This window comes from Trachemys scripta, chromosome 5 (assembly GCF_013100865.1).
Source record: "Trachemys scripta elegans isolate TJP31775 chromosome 5, CAS_Tse_1.0, whole genome shotgun sequence".
Lineage (NCBI taxonomy): Eukaryota > Metazoa > Chordata > Testudines > Emydidae > Trachemys > Trachemys scripta.
Window position 1 is genome coordinate 123,310,453 of NC_048302.1, and position 11,352 is coordinate 123,321,804.

General features: G+C 46.5%; 1 protein-coding gene and 1 long non-coding RNA gene across 4 annotated transcripts in view; one reads left to right on the top strand and one right to left on the bottom strand.

The window, feature by feature from the left end:
* The window catches only part of LOC117878314, a 22,474-nt gene extending 11,737 nt beyond the window's left edge, over positions 1–10,737 (bottom strand). The window contains exons 1-2 of the long non-coding RNA XR_004645950.1: positions 10,644–10,737; positions 9,229–9,286 (exon numbers count right to left, since the gene is read on the bottom strand). This is a non-coding gene — a long non-coding RNA (uncharacterized LOC117878314). The remainder of the gene's footprint in view (positions 1–9,228; positions 9,287–10,643) is intronic.
* A 289-nt stretch (positions 10,738–11,026) lies between these two features.
* Positions 11,027–11,352, top strand: part of FAM53A (family with sequence similarity 53 member A) — a 101,968-nt gene continuing 101,642 nt past the window's right edge. For all 3 annotated transcript variants that reach the window (XM_034771565.1, XM_034771571.1, XM_034771569.1), the window contains exon 1: positions 11,027–11,128. The gene's annotated coding sequence lies outside the window, so the exon portion shown is untranslated. The remainder of the gene's footprint in view (positions 11,129–11,352) is intronic.

Consider the following 11,352-nt stretch of genomic DNA (forward strand, 5'->3'; position numbering starts at 1 on the left):
GCCGAGCACCCCCGGCCCAGCACCGCCGGCCCCGGCCCGGCCCCCGGCCCAGCACGTCCCTATTTTCCCGGACATGTTCGGCTTTTTGGGATTTCCCCCCGGACGGGGATTTGAGGCCCAAAAAGCCGGACATGTCCGGGAAAATCCGGACGTATGGTAACCCTACACACTTCCATGTGTTGAACAGCTGAATGAGAGGCTAAAGACTGCAATAATGATGCAAATTATGCAGCTTTAGTCCAAAGGCATTCTAGCAATATGTGTTAATACTCCATATATATTATTCACTAAAAGCTTCCAGTTCCTTATTTTCTTTACCAGTGTGATGGGGCGTCCATGCCTTGCACTGGGACAGCGGGGGTTAACCCCTGACTGTGGGCTGAGGAAGCCACGCCCCCAGGGCCCTACTGGGCATGTTCGAAGTGCAACACCAGTATAAGAGGGAGCAGCCTGGGTCAGTCTGGGCTGGCTGCTGTAGGGGAAGGAGGTGTACTGCTGGGGGCACTTTGTGATGTGGAGGCCAGCCAGCTGACAGCAACCCTCAGGCTCTGGCTGTTACTGAAGGAGAAGGAACTGGGGGAACTAGGAAGCCACGAGATATGGAGAAGTGGGTAGGAAGTAACCCAGGGAGTCTTTGTGGGGAGTTGGTTGGACAACGGGAGGCTAGCTTGGTGTGTTTGGGCTGGATCCCTGCCAAGCTGGTGGCAGGCAACCCTGCCACTGACAGGGTCCTGGGTTGGGACCCTGTGAAGCGGGAGGGCCTGGGTCCCCCTATCCTGACAGTGACTGACTGGCTGCTAGGCTGTGCAGCCCTGAGCCTGGGGATGTGCAGGAGTGACCGCGGGCCTGACCTGTGACAACCAGTTTTTAAAGACCTGTGGCTGATTGCTATGGAATGGAAGACACTTGTCTTTGGCACAAATTAAAATCTGAATCTAGAAAATTGAAAATGAGTTTAAATTGCAGATATCTGGATAAACAGGACTGTAGTTCAATAAGGGGGAAAATGCTGAATTAAGGCTATGTTTGGAGTCACTTATATATACTTCTCTGAAACTCTAGCTCCATTCAGGCAGGCACATACTGAAGTCTGAACTGAAATCAAATTACTATGTCCAGTTCTGCAGTTTCAATCATTCATCCTGTTTATAGGGGTCTTTTTGTCTTGAATTAGGCAAAATGTGAGCCCAACAGGAAATTAAGCAACCAAGCAAAATCAGGAAATTTACTCCAGTGGCTTAGCCAGTGGAATGCCATGGCTATCTGCAAACTTAGGCTCCAAAGAGAAAAGGTGGAACTGCAGTCAGATTTATTTTCAGAAAGGCTAATGTGCTTTTAATTTGTATAGGACTAGTAACTATGAAAAAAACCAAGGCAGAGCTTTATGCTGTTGTTTTGAGATTTGCTTTTTATTCTTAATATATTATGCCTACATATAGGAATATAACAATACTCTACTTATACAGCAAACATCAGACTGCCACATTCTCAAAATTTGGTGTTGAGATACTTTTTTTTCTTGCTATAAATCAACATTTTTACGTTTAAAAGCTCAAAATGAACTGGAGCAGAAAATATAAATTCAGAAATTGCTCCTCACTCCTCGGACAAAGAAAATCTATGATGATTCACTTTAAACATCCAAGCACTATTTATTTTTGTAGTGGCCTCTAAAATTGTGTGTGTGTGTAACACCGACCGACTCCAGACAGGATCAAACCTGGGATCTTAGTGCATGAGCCTCTACCGCATGAGCTAAACCCATATAGCTCTTAGCTAAGGCTATAGAGAAAACTCATTAATCTCGCTCTAAGTGGTCTCAGTGCCACTAGATGGGACAGAACACCACACCCAGGAGGCATGTGGGTTACATGTGCAATTTTGCATGTCCAATATTTTTCTGCATCCAATTTTTTGCATGTAACCCCTGATTTGCATATTTGCAGTAAGCAGAATACTTAGACATGTAACTATACTTTTTTGCATGCACAGATTATTATTGTAATGCCTAGGATTCTTACTCATGGCCTGGGACTCCATTGTGCTGGGTGCATACATACACACAACAAAAAGGTGAGCAAAGAACAAACTAAGTGGAAGACAAGAAACAACAAATGGATACAGACATGGTGGAGCGCAAGAAAACAATGAAACACTACTGCTCAGCACGGTAGGTAGTGGTATCACTGTACCAGTGGACTAATCATTGTCGTCGTGATGAAGGAGAATTCTGAGGAAGGTTTTGAAGGAGGATAACGAGTGGCTTTGCAGATGTTTACAGGGGACTCCTCCCAAACGTGAAGGGCAGCGTACAGGAAAGCGCACAGGTGCTTGTTTGAAAATTTAACCAGTAGGTGATGGGACTGACATCACTGGCCGAGTAGAGAGGGGAGTTTATGCCTAGGCAGAGAATGAAAGATAGTGTGGGATTGGCTGTGAAGGCCCTTGAAAGTGACAACAAGCAACTTACATTTGCTGTGTCTGAGAAGAGGGAGCCAGTGGAGCGATGCAAAAAGAGGGAGGACATGGTCAAAGCAGCGAGGAAAATTCTCTTTGCAGCGGCATTCTGCAAGGATCTGAGCAGGGCAAGATGGCATTTGCCTGAGAGAAGGCTGTTGCAGTAAGTTGATGAGCGCCTGGATGAAGATTTTAGCTGTACGGATGTATAGGAAAGGTCTGATCTTGGAGATATTATGCAGAAAGAATTGGCAGGATATACACATAGCCTGAAAAGGAGTTGAAGATGACTTCCCGATTACAGACCTGAGTGGTGGTGATCTCCACAGTGATTGAGAGAGGATGTAGCCGGAAGAGCTCGGAGGAGAGATTGAGTTCTGACAGCTAGACATTCAAACGGAGATGTCAGAGAAACAGGCTGAGCTGCTAGTTTGGACAGAAGGAGACAGGTCTGGGGAGAGAGATCTATGAGTCCTCAGCATAGAGATGGTAGCTGAATGTGTGTTTGCGGATGAGATTACTCAGGGATAATGTGTGAAGGGAGAAGATGCAGTGGGAGCATAGAAAAGAGGTTTTGCATGCAAAACTCTAGGTAAAGGATTGTATGCCTAGTATTTTGGGCATGCATTATTATACCCACAATTAGACAACTGAGTTGAGGATTGTGTGAAAACTTGGCCCGTAATCATAATTTTGAATATCATCATAAACTATAATGGTTTCTTCCTTTATCGATGATAGTAATGCTCTGAATATTTTGTATCAGATAAAGTGAAATAAACAGATTACTGGCCTACAACGTTTGCTAATAAAATCTCTTTATTTCCAGTAAAGTTTTCAAGTTTGAAGGAACTTTGGTTCCTGGGAACAGGTAAAAGTTACTGAGGCCTGACATAAAGCTCCTTGCCACAGCACAACATGCTCACCACAGTTCTCAGATTTCTGAACAGAACAAAAGAAAATGCATAGTTGTGTGATTCAAGACAATTCCCATCCTGTGAGTACCCCATCCGTCCAAAATTATCCTGCAGGGATGCTACTATAGGGATGCTACTATAAATTAGTTCATTTCTTTTGTGCCCAATAGATTTCTGGGAACCTAGTTATAGAACAAGAGACCAAAAATTTGGAAAATATGGTTTCATTTTTAAAAATATTTTAGCTAATAAAAATCATCAGAGGAGAAATGGCTGTTGGTGGTTTGACATAATTCAATCTTGGATAGTGGTGAAAAATGTCAGAGTGATGTTTTGGGAAAGCATACCCTGGGTAGTTGTACCTAACTTTATTTACCTATGACTCATGTCACATATCCCCTCAGAAATTACCAAAAGCGTCCCCAAAAACTGAACTGCTTGCAACAAATTTATCTTTCGACATCCTTCCAGATTCTCTAGGATCAAAATTATTCTAGCCAAATTCTGTCTGCATACACAAGGCATCTGCACCTGACATTATCTTTTCAGGGCAAAATTTTGGCCCCATGTTTCTTTATATTTAGATGACCTTTGCAAATTGCCTTGTTTCTCAGTTTCAGATTCTTTTATTTAGCATTCTTATTGCTTTATCTTACTCACTACAACTCCTCCAGAGAACAGACAGTAAGGGAAAGCAGTTTACAGACAAGCAAATCTTAATCTGTTAGAACAGTCAGAGCTAAACTAGCTTTAGAACCCACCAAAAGGCAAACACAGTTAGGTCAGGACTTCCCCATACCATCAGAATCCAGACATTTAGCTGTAGGATTGCCAAACAAATAGACTTGGGTGGGGAAGTGTGAAAAGCCAGTTTGATAAATTAGGCCATGCTAAAAATTCCCACTCCCATATCCCACTAGAATATGAGGGATGTCATGGGACTCTTAAAAAATATTGCAGAACCTGCTCTAAGTAGGACTACAGAACCAGTTTGGTTTCTTTCTTCACCCAAGAAGATTCCATCAGCTCTGGCGCTAAACCAAATGGTGCCCCACACGAAGAGCATTTTCAGTCTCTTCCCCCCCTCCTCATTTGTTAAACTTTTGACTACCTTATTTTTTATTGCATTTGTAGCCCATTCCATAACTTTGATGCATGATTTACCCCGTCAAATAAGATGATACATTTGCACACTAGATAAGATAGATAAGCAAATAATTTTTCCCCCCTCTAAGCTTATAGAAACTTTTTAATTTTAAGAATAACTGAAATGTACAAACATCAATACCTGAAACATTTTACCTCAAACATTTTTTCCCTTTTATCGCTAACAACAAAGAGCACCTTGAGCTTGGTGCCCCCCAAACCCAGCACCCCAAGTGATTGCCTGGGTCGCCTGCCCCTAAATCCGGCCTGGGCTTCATGGGCTAGGAGATGGCATCCAGGTTGATTGCTTGCCAGCTAAGGGGGGTTGCAAACTGTCCCTGATACAAAGAGGATCAGCTAGGGTTTTATTGCGTCTGGAATCTTTCTGACAGGGCTTCATAAATTTCACCGGTCTCTGAAAACAGAGGCCCCACTTGTATCATAAGTATTTTACAGGGGAACAGATGAATGGCCAGAAGAGGAATATTATGATTTTATGTAACTTAACTGAAATTTGCTAGTAAAATTCTAGACTGCTTATCTGCATTACTCTCTCAGCTCTTAAGATACACAAGAAACAGTGTGGAGCAGTTATGCATATGCTCAGCTGCTTTTGGATTAGTAAAGTTAATGACTTCACACTTTAAAATGTGATTACTGCATCATTATATGGTGCAAAATATTTTTTAGTTAATGCAAAACGCACACCTGAAATTTAACATCATTCTGCACTGTGGATAAATATGGCATCTCATTCACTTTACTGCTTCTCTCTTGTTTGCATAGGCGTGGGAAGTAGGTGCGTGGGGGGTGCTGCAGCACCCGCAGGTTTTGCGCGGGGTCTCAGTTGCCTGCCCCATTCCCGGGCGTTTGGCTCCCAGCCCACATGCAGGATCCTGGCTGCCAACCCTGTGCCCCCGGGCTCCACCCCCACCCCCAGCTGTGGCTCCAGCCTCAGCCCCTTTATCCCTGTCCGCACGCACGCCCTCCCTGCTCCTGGCCCCAGCTCTGGGGGGGGCGGTGAGGGGCGTGGACAGGGGCAAGGGGGGGCACAGCTCAGCACCCCACTCTAAAAACTGTTCCAGCGCCACTGCTTGTTTGTCTTTTTTAAAGATAAGATTCGATTCCACGATGAACCCAGAGGCTATGTAAAAATCTATGGGTTAGATTGGCACAATGTCCTCCCTGCTTCTCTCCTTGCTAGGGGTGGGGAAGGGGGGTTAGTTGCTGGTAATAATTCACTGCTGACCTATAGTGGCAGCAAATTGCTCCCTCACATTCTAACCCTAACTCAGCTCTCCTCCACCACACCCGTCAGCAGGAGGCAAAGCACAGGCTCTCGCTTTCCTCTTTCAGCAAAGGAGGGAGAAGTACCCGTGTACCACTGTACAACGGGACCCAAGATCCAGGTGGCTTATGGGAGTTTTAAACTCCATCTAACGCTCCTGCATGGGCATACAGGGCAAGGGATGATTTAGCCCAAAATGTATAGATTGATATTTTTAATATATATTCTAGAATCTTCAAAATGTAGAGCTGGAAGGGACTTCAGTAGTTCATCTTGTCCAGCCCCCAGCACAGAGGCATGATCGAGTATACCTATATCATCCCAGATAATGTTTGTTAAACTGGTATCTATCTGTATAAACAAAATACACTCCCATTTAATCCGGTACTTTGAGTATATGGTGGGATCCAATAAAATAATCCAGAAAATGGTATTTTAGAATAGTCATCTCGTACAGTAGCTCTGTATAGTGCTAGATGATTACTATTGAACCTTGTCGCAGAGGAACTTTGGGTCCACACTTTCTAAGACCTCAACTATAATCTAGATCTTTGCCGGGTCTCTACTCTTGTTGGTATAGAAGCTGGGGAGAGACCATAGCTGAACACTTGATGCCACTTGTTAAAGTTGCCACTTGCCCTGTTTCAGACTGGGGATATGATTCTTAACTCCTCACTTCCAAGCTAGTCTCTAGTTTTTGGGCCCCCTGCTAATGTGGAAGTGCTACTTAGTATAGGCGCCGACTCCGTGGGTGCTCCAGGGCTGGAGGACCCACGGAAAAAAATAGCCCACCCCCTGGCCACTGCTATTCCCCACCCACACTGATCAGCTGATGTGAGTGTGGGGGTCCCGCTGCTGCCACCCAACAGCTGATGTGGGTCTGCGTCGCTGCTAAACAGCTGATGGGGGCGTTGCTGTTGGCAAAGGGCTTGGGGGAGGGCAGAGAGCGGCGGGTGGGCGGGAGCCTCGGAGGGGCGGAGTGGGGGCAGGAAGAGGTAGAGCAAGGGCGGAGCCTTGGAGGAAGGGGTTGAGTGGGGGCAGGGCCCCAGGCAAAGTGGGGGTGAGCACCCCTGGAGAAAAGTAAAAGTCGGTGCCTATGCTACTTAGGCATCTTCCACATAGCTTGTCCATTTGTTGGTGCCTCACATCAAATAGAATAGGAAGCCATTAGGTGATTGGAGGAGTGTGCCACCTGGTACAATTACCTGCTCATGGTTCAGATCCCCACCGCTTATGTGCTAGACAGAGAAGAGTGGGCCGATCAGAGGTAATGGAAAAATAGACTGGAAGCCTTTCCTACCTGTGACAGGAGAAACAGACAGGGAGAGCTGCAGAAAGAGATGTCAGTGGAGGGAGTGGGAGCAAATGAAGGTAAGGACTTGTGAGAGTTAAAGGAGGGAAGGAGACAGAAGATCTAAGAAAGAACAGGAGTACTTGTGGCACCTTAGAGACTAACAAATTTATTAAAGCATAAGCTTTTGTGGACTACAGCCCACTTCTTCGGATGCATATAGAGTGGAACACGGCTGCTACTCTGAAAGAAGATCTAAGAGGTATAGACGATGAACCTTACTACAGGACCTGGAAAAAGAGTTGAAAAAATCATTACTGCAAAGACTTTTGTTCCCTATAACATGATAGGAACAAAGCAGTGTGGCAGCACTAAGCATACATAATGCCTCAAGTTTGTTAGGATGCTTTGAAAAAGTTAAACCAATAGGTAAAAGAGAACCCAAGGATATAATTTGATTAGAGACCTTGTCAAAAGCCTTTTGATAAAGTCCCACACAAGAAGAATCTACTAAAGAAACTTGGTAACTATGGCATGAAAGGTAAAATTATAAAGTGTTAAAAACTGATTACATGTATGACTAAATGGCCAATTCTGAGTGTGGAAAAGGGTTAGCAGTGAAGTGCCCCAGGGATCAGTTGTCTTCAGTAGGGAGTTATTTGTACAAAAGTGATTGCAGGATATGGCTGTATCACTGCCAAACAAGGTCATGGACAGGATCATGAAAACAGATGGAATACAATTTCTCATGTGTTTAGAATGGATAAGGCCAGAAGCAAGATGAATACAACCAAAAACTATTTCAAGGACCAGCATTAGGAGCTGAAGGAGAGACCTGTGTACTGTAGGTAATCTCTTCAGAAAATCTTGGAAGTAAACTAGTGCTTGAAGAGGTAGTGTACAAAGAGGTCATTTGTTTCAAAGATAACTTATTATACTGTGATGATATGGGAAGGGTGTCCTGACAAAATTGTTTGGGAAGGTTTTAATGCCAACATGGACATTAAAAATACAGGGGATAAATTAAACAAACTGGGTGCCATCGGGCTTACAAAGAAGAAAAGCAAAACCTGACAAAGGAAATTCTGAAATAGCGTTGGGGGGTAAATGAATTCTGATTTGGCCATATGCTAGTGCTAGAATTAAAAACATGAAAAACAAACAGTATGAAATAGAGGTTTCCTATGGACACATATAGCGATGATTTTGGGCCCTGATTCTGCATCGGAATCTGTTAGGTTTGGCTCTTGCGCCACTGCAGTCTCATGATGCATCACAAATTTACAGTGTAGTCAGATACAATCAATACATAGGAAAGATTGGGAGGAAGGTAGTGTTGTAACATTATATTACTATAAATATCTACAAGCACTGGAAGGTGGAAATAGCAAAAATCTATTAAAAGGATTTTAATTTATGATTCTATTAAGGGTAGTTGTAATTCATTATTGTGGTAATAGTAGCTATAAATGTAGACATATAAGAGCAGGGCTGCCCAAAGGGGGGGAAAGTGGGGCAATTTGCACCAGGCCCTGGGCCCCATAGGGGCCCCCACGAGAATATAGTATTCTATAGTATTGCAACTTTTTTTTATGGAAGGGGCCCCTGAAATTGCTTTATCCCAGGCCCTGTATAAGAGACAATCTCTGCCCTGTTGGGTTCTCAGTCTTAGTGCTGTCCAAACAAACACCCTCCACTTCTTATTGTAGCTGCCTTGGAACTGCCTTTCAAACACTCCAATAGAAGCCTTTCTTGTATAATAAGAAACAAAACCAGTCCATCCTGTCCTCCATTTTGAGAGACTAGAAAATGGGGATGTGGAACGATGGGAGTTTTCCAGAAGTATTTGATGCCTTCTCCCACAATTCCCCTGGGTTCCCCTAAGGTTTTCCTGGAAGCCAGAGGGCTGGGAACTGTGGGATAAGACAACCAGAGAGCAGTGCAACTGTAACCGTGCAGTACAGCACAAAGTAAGTGTGCACATCTATTCAGGAAGTCAAGTGAAATTAGTTATGGAGAATATATCAAGAATGTTAAAAGTTAAAAAAAATAATAATCTTGTAATGAGGGGAGAATCTCAATGTCATCCAGTCTGCATATTGCTGCCATTTGAGGTCACAGTGACTCACAATTTCCCTCAATGGTTCCCATGGAGACTAGTGTTCTTCATCCATCTGTGTAGGCATCCTTAAAGAAAAGAATGGAGACTTTTCAGTCTTTCCTGTCAACCTCTGCTACATGTCTGAGGTGAGAAGTCAAGTCACAGACCATGGGGGGAGGGATAGCTCAGTGGTTTGAGCATTGGCCTGCTAAACCCAGGGTTGTGAGCTCAATCCTTGAGGGGGCCACATAGGGATCTGGGGCAAAATCAGTACTTGGTCCTGCTAGTAAAGGCAAGGGGCTGGACTCAATGACCTTTCAAGGTCCCTTCCAGTTTTAGGAGATGGGATATCTCCATTAATTTAGCAATTTAATTTACTATGGTTGGTATCAACTGCTACAGATGGACCCTGGAGGATGAAATCCTCCTGCTAGCCACAGATAGGAGATCTTCTACCCGCAATACCAGGACTGTCTCAAGCGTGTGACCTTGCTTGAAGTGCAAATGGGTGAGGTCCAGCTGTAATGGAAGCAGTTCTTGGCTAATCACTCAAAAATGGGAGCTCTGACACCAGAGGAGCTGGAAAGGTTTCCTGAGGATTGGCTGGGACTTTGCTGTACTTTAGAAGGGACAGAAGGCTGCTCTCTATGAAGGCGGCATTGGACCTTGCTGCCAGCAAGGTACCTTTCACCATCTAGAATGAGCCTGGATCTGCATTTCAGGATCTTGGAGTTGCAGGGAAGGATGAGGAGAATCGCTCAATCCTTCTCTCCAGCATTGCAAGCCTTTTTTAAGGCTCTGGCTGTGCACGTGTATCAACCCACCTCACCCAGCATCACCAGCCTCTCTGAGGCTGAGGTCACTGGCACTGGGTGTGTGCGTCAACCCACCTCTCCCGGCATCGCCAGCCCCTCTGAGGTCAGTGGCCCTAGTTGTGCATGTGTCTCAATCCCCTCACCCGGTATCCCCCAGCCCCTCTGAGGCCATCGGCAGTGGGTGTGCGTGTGTCTCAACCCCTCACCCAGCACCAGCTGCCCCTTTGAAGTCACTGGCACTGGGTGTGTGCGTGTGTCTCAATCCCCTCACCCAGCATCAGCCGCCCCTCTGAGGCCACTGGCACTGGGTGTGTGTGTGTGTCTCAATCCCCTCACCCGGCATCGCCAGCCTCTCTGAGGCCACCTGCACTGGGTGTGCGTGTGTGTCTCAACTGCCCTGCCCCAGGCTGTCTGAGCCCACAGGCTCTGTGGAGCGTGTCTCCCAGCCCCTCCCCACCGCTGAGGCGCAAGCACTGCAATGGCCATAACAAACCCGAAGAATTGAGGGCGGGGGTAGGCCGGGCACCGGGCCTCACCTCCACGCTCCCTGAAGCGCGCATGCCCATTTCCCAACAAGGATCGCATCACTAACCCCCGTATTACCACTGCGCATGCGTCCACATCTCACCTCAAGCTAATGAATTAATACACATGCGAGAGGGGCAAAGGCTCGGGAGAGGCTGTTCTTTTGCAGTTTCAGCCGGGGCTATTTTGACATTTTATCTCAGCCAGAGCACGCGATACTTAACAGAGCAATACTTCCTTAACAGACACCTCCCTCCCCCCGCGCCTTGCATGAGCGCATGCGCATGTGCACGGCATATGGCGCCGTGAGGCCGCTATGCCTTCTGGGAGTTGTAGTCCGGAAAGGGGCATTGAATGGGGCATCGCTGCTGTATAAGCGCTCCAGTGGCTAGTCCGTCCCCTGTGGGCGGGGTGAGTGTGCAGTGCGGCCCTATGGCGGCGGGGGTGAGAGGTCAGCGGCTTGCAGACCTGGCCAATGGGAGGATCGTGGCTGGAGGGGGCGGAGCTCGCTGTGTTTTGTTCAATTGCCATTGAGGAGCGTTGTTCACATATGCGGAGGAAGCGGCCCGGGCTGGCCTTGGAGGGCAGGTAGCTGGTGGGGGCAGCGGGGCGGGCACGGGGAATGAGGGTGAGTCCGGGAGGGAGAGCGGCGGGACAGGGAGCGGTGTCGCTATCAGCCGGGCAGGCAGTGGAGCCAAGGACAACGGGGGCCCGGTACAGATGCCGCGGGTGGGGGGGGGGTCACAGGTACCAGCTGCAGGGGGGGAGGTACCGGGCGCAAGTAGCTTCCGCGGGGGGACGAGCTGCGGGGC